This window comes from Cyanistes caeruleus, chromosome 4 (genome assembly GCF_971803275.1).
Source record: "Cyanistes caeruleus chromosome 4, bCyaCae1.hap1.1, whole genome shotgun sequence".
Taxonomy (NCBI): domain Eukaryota; kingdom Metazoa; phylum Chordata; class Aves; order Passeriformes; family Paridae; genus Cyanistes; species Cyanistes caeruleus.
In genome coordinates this window covers 24,633,920-24,648,439 of record NC_141704.1, presented here as the reverse complement: position 1 = coordinate 24,648,439, position 14,520 = coordinate 24,633,920, and the positions used below count along the sequence as shown (strand labels likewise).

The window sequence follows — 14,520 nt, the reverse complement described above, 5'->3', positions numbered from 1 at the left end:
ATTGTTACATCACAAGAAAATTCATGGCAGCCAAGATTAGTTTTTCGTCTTTAACTAATGAAATATTATTATATTTTCTCTAAAATATTTAGAAAATATTCATCTATAAGGGCCTCAAAAGAGTATATAAAACTCTAGATATAGCTTCTCATTTTGTCTTTTTATTGATAGAACTTGATGTTTCTATCCTTTACTAGAAATGTCTTGTCTGCTCATGTTTATGCAAAACAGATTTTTTGGAAGAGAAGAAAAAAAAGGTACTGTAACATCAGAAGGAAACATCAAAGGACTAGTGGCAACATCTTAAGGCTTTTATCAAAGTAGTGAGAGAATGCATTAAAGCAACAATATATGTAGCGTACAAAATGATAGGTCTATCAAATTCAGCACTATGTCTGATGAATATAGAGGACACATTTTTACATGCATTCTTTGTTTTAAAAGAAAGAGTTTATCAGTGGGTTTGCTTTCAAAATTATGAGAGAAAAAAAATATTTATGTGTGGGTCTTTAGGTTGTGTTATTTAATGCAGCTGCAGTGGAACCACAGCCAGCCAAGCCCACTTACACCTGATGACAAGTTACACTTCCTACATTTTTCAAAGCCAGCGTCTTCAACACACACAAAAAACGTATTTTGGGCTTTTTATTCCCTTTCATTTTTGTACCTCTATGAGAGCTGTGAAACAAGCTACTGGGACTTGGCCTAATGAAGAAGAAGTGTAGCTCTTGTTCTCTGTAGTTCTAGTAGCTCAAAACAAGTCTGTTATGAAATGGTGCAGCATGTCCATAAAATACCTTTCTGTCAGTTGTTTCCCAAAAAATGTTTCAAGAGTCTCTAAGTTGGTTTCACTTACTTTTTTTCCTGCTTTACTCTAAAACTTAAATTTAAAAGGTTTGTTTACACAAGTAGCACCACCACATGATAAATCCCACAAATAAATTATAGCCTCACCTTGACCCTTAACCTCTATGTGGAGAACAAGCTGCCTGTTTTGTTCTAATTCATATGTTTTACAGCCTACTGTAGGAAAAAATATGTGCTATGAATCTACTTCAGGAAGATATGACTCCACTTCCAATCCTTGCAGTAGTAGTCAGCTTCTAGTCCCAGATAAGTCCAGCACCCAACACCACAGCTTTTGGTCCCAGCAGGCCCATCAAATGCTCCTAATATTTCACTAATGCTGCCATTACTGTGCAAAAATGCTCAGTGCATTGACAGATAGTAAACATTCACAAATTTTGCAACTAAAATAACTAAGAGTTCCTACACAGCTAGTTCAGACACTAAGATTAAACCCTAGTTCTATGCATGTGTGTGCCCACACAATTACATACGTACATATATATGTAACTGTGTATGAATGTATGCATTTTAAAAGCCTAATCTGACTCAATCAGTATCAAGAATTTAGGATTAAGCTTTCCCTTCATAGCAGCAGCAGCAGCAAGACAATATACAAGGAGACATGAGAACAAATAATTTCCCTAATAAGAGCCATTTCCTTGTCCATTTAGTTTATGTCCATGTAAAAAATGTTCTAGGTCTAGTTCTGTAAAATTATTTCTGCTGGATTACCACTGTTATGTTTTCTAAGGATCTTTGAACCCTTGGTCAAGAACCAGGAATAGCTAACAAGTGATCAGCATCCCTAAACTGCCTCTGCATGTCTGCTTGACCCCCCAGTGATGTGCCATGAGTGAGTTGCTCTGGATAGGGCACTAAGCAGTTGATTTCTATTGATTTGCAGCTCTTGCAACTCTTTCTATGGATCTGTAGGCTGAAAGTGCACAGAGAGATGCTAGTCCACATGGAGGTGAAAAGCAGTGGATTAAAATTATCATAGGGACTTGGAAAGCACAAACCTCAACTGCTGGAGTTTTACTGAAAATTATATAATTAAAAAAATAATCTGATGATTCATCTTCACTGTGTCATTTCTATTTTCTTTTAATAAGGACAGTCTCTTTTTCATTATAGGATGTGACAGAGTTAGGGTGTATCTGAGGCTGGCAGCAGTGCCTGTATAGCCAGATACCAGAAGGTTTTTCTGGGGTAAGAGTCTAAAATTCAGGAATTAGTTATTATTCTTGAAAGCATAACTGAAGTTCATGGGAAAATCAGAATATATGCTTATATGCATCAGATATTCAGACTGATGAATGCTCACAACAAGGATTCATGGACCTCCCTTTCTCATATTTCTTTTGTGAGCGCAATACAGGATGACTTTTGCTCTTCTACACTCATCATAAGTTCTCTGCCCATTTATACTACTTCAAAATATCAGCAGGAAAAATCTGTCCATTACAGTTTATTATTATTTATATATTACCTTATAGAAGCACAAAGCAGTAGTGGAGCACAGGAAAGGAATGGAATGTGGTTCCAACCCATCATAAACTTACTTTCAGGCATCCAGTGTCTGTCACCTCCTTGATCCATACAGTTGCACCCTTCAGTAGCCATGTTGCTCCTAAAATCCCATGGTACATCAGAAACCCTTCTCACTATATATTTTGCAAGCTTGGCAGAGAATTTCAGGCTCTGTGCCATGTCACAAGTTTCCCAGGAGGAATAATCAGCCAATAGTTATAAACACCTTGTGGTTGTACTACAACGTGTCAGATTTCCTGATTTTTTAAATATACTGGAATATTTGGGGCTCCTATAGTGAAATTCTAATTTTGGAATACATTCTGAAACCTGTTTCTGTAATACTGGTAAAAAATCCTTTTATATAAAAACCTCTTTGTTAAAACTGATGAACTCAAAAGGGATGAGAAATTTAACAAACACCCATTTCTGTCTTTTGGAGTGCTTGATTGGGTCCTTACACATTTATGAAAGATGTAAAAATCAATACAACTCTGAACTAACAAGAGAACAGAAACAGTCTGGGAATACACATTCCATGCCTATTAATTGCCTTGCTATATGGTCCTCCGTGCTTGTGGGAAGTCATGTTTTAGAAACATTCATGGAGATATCCAGCAGAGAACATGATACCCTTTTCAGTAGGCTTACTCGTAGACCAGCAACAGCTAATGAAATAATGTCAACTTTTTAAGAATATTCAGAGCTCCTTTTTTAATGAAAAAAAGGAGGCACTATAATAGCCAGACATTATGTAGGCTGGCAGCAACTGCTCAACTTTTCTAACAGAAAAAAATAATAGTGTGCAAAATTGTTGTGCTCATGAAAGTGAGACAGATGTGGGAGGAGGTCAGACAGACACCACAACACTTGCATCCCACCTCAGGCTCCACCTGGAACACCAGTTATTCAATTAGCAGAGTACAATCCCCACAACCTTATGCAGCTTTGCACAGTAGGGTTTCCTGGATAATGGGTAACATAGGTAGACAATTTTCAAAACTACAGCACAGGTTTGTACACCTGCATCTTTCAACGTAGGAATGTTGAAAAAATAGTACTCAATAAGGCTGAGACTAAATAAAAACCAATATTGTCCATTTATGGGCTAGTTTAGATTCAAAATTTTATGTGAAGTTTTGCACTCCCAGAATAAGTATATCAACAAGTTTTTGGTTTCTAAATGTATCTAAGAGGTATGGTAAACATACAAAGAACACAAGGATTCCTACTTAGGTGTGGCTTCCCCTCTTCTAGAAAGAGGAGTGGATAAGCTGATGATATGAAAAAAAGCTGTCTCTGTCTATTTTCCCTGCAAAAAGTGATTTTCATTTTTAGATTAGGGAATTCTTAATTTGCAATCATAAATGGATATAGTTGTCTTACAGCTGATCAGGCAGTGCCTAACTTAAAGACATCTGCTACTCCTTTTCCTCACCTTCCTCTTTTCCAAAGGAGAGCTCTGTCCCTGAGCACAGAGCAAACACAACAGGTATTTAGAATATACAAATATTTAATTTAATTTTTTATTCTAACCAAAAGTTAGTAGTGGTAAAATAGGAAGTTCCAAATAAGAGTTCTCTGAACTCATTTTACTTTAACATTTCATAACATTGAGTTATGAATATTCCTCACTTGCACTAATTCTGCACATCTATATGCATATTAAGCAAAGCTCAAAAAACCTGAATAACAATATTTATATGATATTTTTTATTTCCTTGATGCTTTTCCTTGTACTGTGTGACAAAAATGAGCAAAACAACAATGGTGCACACAGACTTTCAGTAGCTGCTAAATATGTATATATTTGAAGCTATCTTATTGAATTTCATTTAATAAATTTGTTGACATTTTACAGATATTAAATCATTACTGTCCTCACTGACACACGGGTTTTTTTGGCAGCTTCTGGCACAGTTTGCTAGCATAAAAAATGTAACATAGCTTAAAATAAAATCAAATTGAAATAGTATGAATTCAGAAATAGCAATGTGGAGAAAAATAATGAACCAATGGAATTAACTCAAAAGATCTTTAAACATAAAGTCCTTTGAAAAAAACTGATAGAAAAATGTTTGTGCATAAAAAATAGTCAGCTTAAGCAATATTCAAACAAACAGAAAATAAATTGTTTCAATTATTTTCTGACATAAGTAATTATGGTAATTCCAAAAATTGAATTTACAAGAATAAAGTTTTATCATTATGTATGAAGGAGTTACATTATTAAATATAACAGGAAATCTACAATTTGACTTTAACCCTGTAGAAAGGCTTTTTATCATTTAAATACGGTTTGAAGGAGGGGGAGGTTATCCTGCATGTTTCTGTGTTCTATTTCATCTTTAATTTAACCCTTTGAGCATTTTGCAGAAAGAACAGGATTCATGTGCATCAAAGAAAAAGATAGCTTTGATTAATTCAGTTTGGTTTAAAACGTAGGAGTATTTTAACATGCTATTATGTTAGTAACTATAAAGATAAGCTAAATTCTTGTTGGTGTTTATAACTGGTTGGACATCTTTTTTCAAAGTCTTCACTATAGAGTAAGAGAAGCTGCAGACCTGATCAAACATCTGTAGGCACTAAGGAAACACATACACTTCCTTTACCTGTGGGAGCACAGGCTCTCTCAGAATTATTTACTCCTAGGAGGAGAAAGACAATATTTTGATTCTGTCTGTTCTCAGGGCTCATTTTCAGAAAAATCAAATTTTTTCCAGATGTTGAATAGCTCGTGAGTGCCCTGAACAGCAACCAGATCATGCACTCTGAGGGGGAGCAGAAAGCACCCCAGAGACATTAGACAGGCATGGGCAGAGTCAATCTCAGTTGTCTGTAGTTCCCTAAAGAGAACAGGAAACTCTCACTGTGTAGCAGCTTCACCCACCTCAAGACATTACTGCTTGAGGGGGCCTTAAGTGGCCAGATACCAGCAGCAGGAATTATGTTATCCCAAAGGTCCTGAAACATTTCTGGGAAAAGAATTTGAAAATTTCCCACACTGCAGTGGAAAGGTTTTGTTTTGTCATCGTTACATATATTAATGCTGTTGAGCTACAAATGCTGACAATTATATGGTTCTGGAATTATCTCATATGAGCAAGGTAAATGACCATCCTTATTTTTTATGCTGGTCACATTGTCTGAGATCATGACATATTATAACTCATTTCATTAAATAGTGAGATATAGTAGCTGAGTATCTGCATCTCTTTAATTAAAGTTTCTATGGCATCATAATTTATACAACAAAAATTGGGGCAGTCTTTACCGAAGTTCTGCCAGAATGATAGCTTAGTATTAGAAACTAAAACTGAACAGAGTCCCTCCTTAGTTTGAGATAACAGTGGACTCTAAGAAAAAGTAGTCTGAGTCATGCTGTTATTGCTCAAAGTCATTATACTTCACTTTCCTATTTTTAGTCCTTTTTTTAAAATAGATGTCAAGCCCAGAGACTGAAGATTTAGGAACACTGAAATTAAAAAGAAGATTGACTTCTTTTATTAGAAGATTCAGTTTAGAACAGAGAGGCAACATGTATTTGATTCACAGGTTAAATTTTGTGTAAGTAAACATCTGGACTACAAATGTTTATAAATTTTATTAACATCTTTGTTTTTTAGTTCATTCACCACATCATTCCTAGCTTTCATCTTTTAAGTCTGCCATCTCATTCATGTTTCTGTCAGGTGGTGAACTTCCTGGTTTTTAAACTATTCTCATGTTATCTCTGCACTCCCTCCTTTTTCCCCCCCGTGTGAAACACATTTCATGTTGAATACTGTCAATATATTGACAGTATCCACTGACAGCTTGTATTTACATTTACATGTAAATGTCTGTTCATGATGTTGTTAAAGCAATTGCATTTCTGCAAAAAACAGCAGAATTTATAAAAGAATATTTCATGGTTCTCAGACATATTGATTACATTTATGGAATTTCTGAAGAGAAAGGGAAGTTATGTTGTTAACAGAATGGAAGATGTGAAAAGTGTGAAATGATATCAAAGATATTTCCAAATTTTCAATCCACAAAGTATGTGATAGAGATTCTGAATTTACACTTACAGCACTGTCATGATCAGTTCATATAATAATCAGAAAAAATCCAAATTTTCCTGTTTATTTGGCCATTTTCATATCAGTACAACTGAAAGCATATGTGGTAAAATCTATTGGTGAACTGGTTCACAGTGGAATTGTGTTTGACTCCCTACTTCCCTTAAACAGTGTCTGAAATTGGTTGTAAAACAAACTGAAAGTTTGTTTTGGTTGTTCTTGGGGTTTTATTGAAGGCCTGATTATCTTGCAAAATGTCCTGCTCCTCCTTTTCCAGAAAAGCCCTTCCCCATCCCAAACCTTCAGCTGTTGCTTAAGACTGTGACTCAAGAAGGAAGTTCAGAGAAGTATGACAAAATCAGTAACACACACTTAATTAAAACTGATCCAAGATATATGGTGAAGAATTTTATCTTAGGACAGTGAGGGTGTATTCCCATGCAATGACTGAGGGACTGGATCCTTTTGGAAGATGAAGTGCCTCTAACACAGCTTGTGTAGCCATTTAGACTTAATAAATCTCTAAGTAAAGTTTTATTTGAGTTTGGTTGGACTTACATTAATTGAACAGAATTACACTTCATTTCAATGTCACAATTCATTAAATACCCAAAAAAGGGGAAAATTATTTTGCACAACAATATTTCACTTCATCCCCTAAAGATAATCCAGCCATTGCAGGGAGTTAAAGAGGGGGATCTCACTTATGGAAAGGCAAACCTGTCTAGCCTGAGACTTGAGAAGCAGCTTCCCCTATCCTAGCTTAATTTTTCCTGAAATAAACATCAAACCAACAGGTTTTGAACACACCTGTATAGTCTCTGCCAAGATGAAAAGTTAATAGATCCCAACGGGTATGGCTGTTTGATCAGTAAGGTTATTTTGTGCTTCACTCCACTGGGCTTTGCAAGTGTTCCTTTACTGAACCATGGTATAATTATTGCTTGCAGAAAAGAGTTTGCTCTGTTCCCAGCCTTGTGCTGACAACAGCCTGCAGGCCTGTGCTTTCACAGCTCAGCAGCATCTGTCCCATTGGAACAAGGCCAGTCACAGGCAGATGTAACCACAATATTGACCAGCCCTGCTACATATCATCTAGATGGGCAACGTGCTGGTACAGTACTGGTACAGCTCCAAGAAGCTTCCCAAAGTAAAAGAATGACTGTGAGACAAATCCTGTTTCCCTGCTCACTTGCTCCTCGCTTACTGCTTCAAGGTAACTCCGCAGCACAACCCTACTACACCTTTTTGCCAAAGGATCCTCACTGTGTTCCTGTAGCTTTTGGTGCAGAGAAAACAACTGTTTGGGAACATTCACTGTCTCATGTACTGGCAGGACAACTCTATCAAAGTGAAGCAGCTTAGAGTGGTGGATTGAAACAAAACACACCAGGAAAATACACAGCTCAGGGGAAACTTTGCCTTTTACCAACCTGATTTACACCTTTGTTTCCTTAAACACATTACATTTACAATTATGTATACCCTCACCCCAGCATTCACCCAACAGTTACCCTGGAGAGTATGGAAGTGTGTCTCTAGTAAGCAAGTGTTATTCCTCACAGCTCCTGGTCACATTTGTCACCTCCCCCTCAGCAGAGGTGTTGGGTGTTCCTGACCTTGGGGAACAGGTAGCGTGTCAACATGAAGAGAAACATGGCTTCAAATATAGCATTGTTACTTTTTTCTTTTTTTTTTACTTTTTTTTTGCTATGTTTCTTTCTTACAAATTCATGCAAGTTTTGGATTTTAAAATAAATCAGGAGTTGTGTACTGATTATGTCTAAAATAGGCAGGTGAATTGGTCTGCGTTACATCTTGCTTCTCCACAACAACTGGCTCAGCTCACATGTCAATCTTTTAGAATGATACAGATAAGATGAGCTAACTAGAAGCAGCTTTATTATATTATTTGAGATAAATAACTGTGGAATTTTTAAGTTAACCTTGATTTAAAATTAGGCATCTAAATTAGTACCCAATCCTGTAAGTTGCCACAGTAGTGCCAGAATATCTTTATGTATAGCTCTCCAAAAATCAGTTGCTCTGCTCAGCATTTCAGGGAGCATACTGACTTTGATGTGAAAGTATTCATTCAGGATATTCTTGTGAGAACCACAAAAGTGACTAAAGAATGTCAGTCTCCACTGATCTTATCATGGACCATGCTCTTAAATCACTCTCAGGCTTTGAAAATTCATTTACATTTTGGACGTCCAAATTTGACAGATTTGTCCATGGCTGTGGAGGCAAAAGACCAAGTATCATTAAATTCTTTAGATACCAAATTGTAATTATAGGTTAGGAGGATAGAGGGCCATTATTAGGGGTTTTTTAGATCACTGGGTTTTATTTTCCTTTCCCTTGAGGACAAATTGCCTGTACTTAAAATCGAGTTTTTATGGTGGAGAGTTTAGTTGTGAATGAATATAGCTGTCTATACATCCATAAACATGGTCTTAACATCTGTACATGCCATCATTAAAGTCACTATAGTTCTGAAAATTATTTAATAATCAAATATAAAATGGATCAGTGAAAGCAGTAAACTGCACAGTGAAAAAATGTGCTGTCATGCAAATATTGTTTGAATAGAGCCTTGCTCTGAATTAATCGGCAAAATTTCCACTGAACTCCACAGAAGATCTGTGTAAATAAACAGTAAAAATCATTTGCTCTTTTCTGTAGTACAACAAGTTTAATTTTATAGAACAGTGAAATCAAATCTTCTTTTCTCCTCAGAAAGCAGTTTATTAAGTTAATGGTCTAACTTAAACCCCGTTAGCTGTGGAGCAACACTATGGCTATAGAAGTACAATAGTTTAATTGTAATGTGGTCCAAATACAGAAGGCATTGAAATATCTTTTTAACCAACCAGTTCCTTCCACAAAAATACACTGCAGCTTCAATGGCAATTAAAATACAAGCATTAAAATTGATTGTTAATGACTACAGAGTTGAGCCCTGTTGTGCAGCTGCTGCTCCCACACACACTCGCTCAACAGCCTGGTTCTGCCTGCCAGGCTTGGAGAGATTCTCGGGCCCTGCTCAGTGCTGCTGCCACCACTGCAAGGTCCTGCATCCTCTCCTGCAGTCCCTGAACCCAGGTTAGTTCCTGCCAGCTGGTTTTCCCCGACACTAGGAAGCAGAATATTCCCTAGAAGCGGTAGTTAGTTGTCTCTCGCAGTACTCACCCTAGCTCCTCAGCCATAGCACGGGTGGCAGACATGACCACACAGCTGGAGGTCAGTAATGCCAAGAGAAGCAAGCACAGGGGTTTCACAGCTCCTGCTTCCCTTCCCGTGAAGGGTGGGGACAAAGTTTGCTTCTTAAGGAACCACTACAAAATTGCTTCTCTATTTGACTTTCAAAGGCTGTTGTAGACAGGGCTTGCATAACACCACCCTCTTCTCACAAACACATTTTTTTTTAAGTGAGGTGGGAAGTTTAAGTATTACTTTAACAGTTTAAAATTCTCAAAAATATATGAGAAAACCTTCCCCAGAAGCTATAGCATAATAATATTCATAATATATACATATCTAGACAAAATTAATACAAGATGAGATAACACTTTCATCACAGCAAGGAGACTCAAGAAAAGAACTTGAATATGGATCAAGGCTTTATTTATTTAATAGGGGAACTCAGGTCTATGTTGCATTGAGGATATGATTACCTCAGATTGAGATTAAAAATTCTGTGGTCAGGATAGCCTCATATAATGCAATTAATTCCTCCAAATTAGGAATCACTAGAAATCACGCTAAGACCCCTAAGCTTTTTTTATTATTATTATTCTTACAGTAGTAGCTATATATTAGAGCCTTAAAGGATGTATGTTCACCTCTTTAAAGCCTAGTTTTAACACTGCTGTTAGTGCTATGGACATATTTGAATCTTCATATTCAAATACTTTCAAATGTGGGAGCTTCACCCACAAATTTTGTTTGAGGAACGGCATTTTCTGTCACACTGTATTATTCTCTGTGTAATATTAAAGGATTCATCTAACCCTTCATGAGAGGCAAGTATTGGAGGACACCAGTAATGACAAATGAGCTACAACTAACATGGCATTTTTCTGGTTTAATTGTTCTTTAGTTACTTGAAAGCTACAAAAATATTTTGAAATTTCTCACAAACAAGTTTTTATTGCATTGCACAAAACCAAATGCAAGGAGCCAGAGGTTAAAGCAGCAGTTTACAATTTTTAGCAACAATACTAATAAAAATAATAAAAAGTTAATAGTGCTTCTGATATCAGGCAAGCAAGGAAGAGATCCAATATACCAAAAGTTGTTCAGGGACAAAAACTTCAGACAGATAAAACACTTGGACTTTGAAACAGAGATGCTTTCTTAAGTGCTGAAGATGTCACTGCTATCCTCACAGCATTGCAAAACTTAAAAAGAGATAGTAGGACATGCACTTGCCTTCCCCTGAGCTCTACTCCTGACAGGGACAGCCTAGCTCCCCGCAGGGCACTTGAAAATTTTAGATGGATTCAAAGGTCTACAAACAAGACAACATTCACAGAAGTTTATTTTTTTTTCATGAGAAAACTTGTTTGAACCTCCAGCCAGAAAAATTCTGGCAATTGATATAAAAGCCATCATGGAAGAGACCAGGAGGCAAAGGGCACAAAAAAATTGAAGTCCTGGCCCTAGGGGAGAGGAGAGAGATGGGTTAGTCACACTCTTCTTGGTTGGGCAAGACATGTGAGCTTAGATATAATATCTAAAACATTCTGCTCAGCTCTTCCCTGTTTCTGTCTTCCACCTCAATAATTTCCACGAGAAGTGGTTGGTCAGGATTCTTTTTTCAGCATCCTTGTGCCCTTCTACATCCTTCCATACTTTTCCCTGACATCTAGACATGATTTCTTATTCTTTTGTATAAAAAACACATTTTGCAAGGGGGTACAAACTATTGATCACAGAAGTCAGCTCCGTTCCAAAATTATGAACATTTCCTCTAATGACTTTTAGAGAAATAATTAAATTTAAGTACCATTATCATATTATTTTCCTACTATATATAAACCTTTTACGTAATAAACTCAGAAGGCTTTGTCATGGTGAATATTGTTATCTTTGGAAGACTTGGTAATAAATTTGGTATAGGAAAGTTTAGGAATAAAGCTTAGAAACACAGATTCTCCCTGAGTCTAGTTACTGACATCCTATGTTTTTCCCTTTGAGAATTTGAGAAATTTGAGAAAAAAAATACTATTTTCTCTCCTAGACCATTTCAGCCCATATTTTGCTGATAGTTCCTGTAAGGCATTGTGCAGTAGATATCAGGCCAAATGAAACCATACCAAGTTAAGATAAAAAAATTACAGCAAAGACTAATCCGGATTTTGCAAAGTTTACAGCCTTTGAGATTTTCAAGCACATAATATCAGCCAAATGAAGACCCTGCTTCAGAAAGTATCTGGATCTTAGTCAAAGACACCTAAGGTTGCACTGAAATGCTTTTTCTGTCAGGGAACAGTGATTTGAACGGAAGCTCAGCTCTTCCCTGACTGCAGGCCAGCGTGAATCCAGCCTCTGGGTCCCTTCCTATGGGAACACTAGGCAGAGAGACCCTTTTCAAAGGAGGTCAGCCTTTGAAACACGAGCTGACCTTCAGCAACCAAGACTCCCTTCTCTTTTGCAGGCTTTGTGCACTCTCTACTAGAAAGCAATGCAATGAGTTATATTTTAATTCTCAACCGCTAAACGTCCTTAAAAGTCTCAAGTTGTTCCTGTTCTCACTAAAAGACAGGAACTGAGCATGTTTGAGAGATACAACTGTCCCTCGGCCCCTCTTCCTCCTCATTTTCCATTTACAGTTAGTTCTGCTATCAGACAAAATCCATTTTTAGCGCATAAAAGTAATTTTGCTAATCACGAGTAGATCCCTGAGTGTTTCAGGGAAATTTTTTTTGGTCCAAAAGGATCCAATCTGCTGCACAATCACATGCAGCTTTCTGCCACTCCTCTGGAGTGCCACTCCTTGCAGGAGAGGGAGAGCAGGGAATAGGCTTCTACTGTTGTCGAACTACTACTTCCATCAGAGAGTAGAAAAGCAGAGGGTGCCTGATGGGCAGAATGCCCTCAAAGGGGTAGAGGTCCCACAGTCTGGCCTAGGGTCCAGACTTGTATCCAGCTGCTACAGAGAAAACTCCAACCCTAAATAAAGATAGTCTTTCTTTCCTAGTCACATAAAGGGAGCTGTTTAGTTAAGGCCGACATCATAAACACGTTGTGGTATCTGAACTGAGAATAGCACTTTTCCCTGCAAGAGCACCTCCTTTTTTTATGGAGGCTGATAGGTGAGAAAATGGAGAAGTTTTACATTTCACTTAAAACTGAGCTGCAGAGCTTTCTAAATCAATATTGGTGCTCTCAAATCTCAGACAAAAAAAATCTGTCAAAGGAAGAGAACGACTGTATTCATCATCCTAGCCATCAAAGTTATTTTGATCAAGTCTGTGTGTATTTTTAATAACGATTTTTCTTCTCTCCCAAAGTCTTGTTATTCACTTGAAGGAAAAATTATACAAAAAGAGGAGCAACTTTCTGAAAAAGTGTAAGAACCTCTGAGACAAGATCAATCAGTATTTTGTCAACTCAGGATCTTGAAATATATGTGTGACAGATGGCACTAGGAGCATGGCTCTTCACAATACAAGTAGTTTTTAAATATTTATTTTAACAACATATAATGGTGGCAAGACTAAAAATCACAGTTTACTCTTTATTTGCCATTCTGAAGTTATTATTGTGAATATATATATATATATATATATATATATATATATTCATGGCATTCATGTCCTGGTGTGAACAAATGGAAAAGACTTCCTCAGTGCTATGAAAAGCCTCAGAAAGAACTACATTTTGAACTTAACAATTCTGAAATACTCTCAAAGTGTTTCATATATCATCTAAGTCATGCTGAGATTTTCACAAGAAACCTCTGCAGAAACCACTTGGAATCACAAAGAGCAGAGAGCAAACGTTCTGACTAACAGCCTTGTCACACCAGGCTTGGAGCACTGCTCCCAGTGCTAAGCAGTGTTTTAAAACAAACATTTAAAATTTTAAAATTCTAAGAAGTGTTGCTTAGAATTTATCAGAAGATAGCTGTTCAGTTTAGAGTACACACAAATAAAGCCTTTCCAAAACTGCAGTACTTTTGCCTACAGCACAAGCAAAGCTACTGATAAGGCACGTGTTCTGATGGAGGAACCGGCGCAATAGAAGACAACAACAAAAACAGCTACACACAGATCAGTGACATCATTATTTCAAACAGTATGACTGCACTTAAAGGGTTGAGGCTGTTGGTCATGCATCACATAATTGTATTTATAGCTGCATTTATACACTGGTAATTCATATATGCATTTGAATATTTAATACGTAGTTGCTATTCTCTGAAATATGACTAAAATAAAAAAGAAATACCACAGGTTGTATCAAAAACTTTTTATCTAACTTTATAATTACTCAATATTCTATTGTATGATTTCACAATCATAAAATGTAGTTGTCTTGAAATGAAATTCTGCATAAAGTTCACTCAAGCTCTTTCAGATCAACAGTGGTATAATGGAGATCAGAATCTGATCTGTAACACTTAGACAGAAAATATTTGCACCAGCAGCTACCTCCTCACAGACTGTCAAAGGAAATGGGAAGTTTATGTATTGCTATATATCAGAATAAGGAGCACAGTTTGCTATTTAAAACATTTACACCACTTTGTGTATTTGCTAGGAACCTAAATTAAAAATAACATCATTAACCAAGAAGAAAAATCATTTTACACCCATTTGTGCTTATAAGCAAGCTTATAAATTTAAGCCACTTCTCACATTTCTCAAATACTAAATCAAAAGGGTAGTTTTTAGCTATAGTGCCATACAGATTTTAACCATAAATGCAACTGTATTTACTACGATAGTTAGAAAATAACAATATTTACTAGGGAGAAATGACAATGGCAAAATGACAGCAGAGAAAAAATACACATCATTCACTCTTTGAAGATGACTGCTCTAATATCCTGCTTCTTCTT

The 14,520-nt window shown here is 36.6% G+C and overlaps 1 protein-coding gene across 3 annotated transcripts in view; it reads right to left on the bottom strand.

Annotated features, from left to right (window-relative positions):
• TFEC (transcription factor EC) overlaps positions 1–14,520 on the bottom strand; it is a 153,443-nt gene that overhangs the window by 55,581 nt on the left and 83,342 nt on the right. Inside the window, exon 1 of one of the 3 annotated variants that reach the window (XM_086887051.1) lies at positions 9,642–9,706. The exons of the other annotated variants lie outside the window; for them this stretch is intronic. The gene's annotated coding sequence lies outside the window, so the exon portion shown is untranslated. Of the gene's footprint in view, positions 1–9,641; positions 9,707–14,520 lie in introns of those variants that run through there. 3 annotated transcript variants of the gene reach the window in all.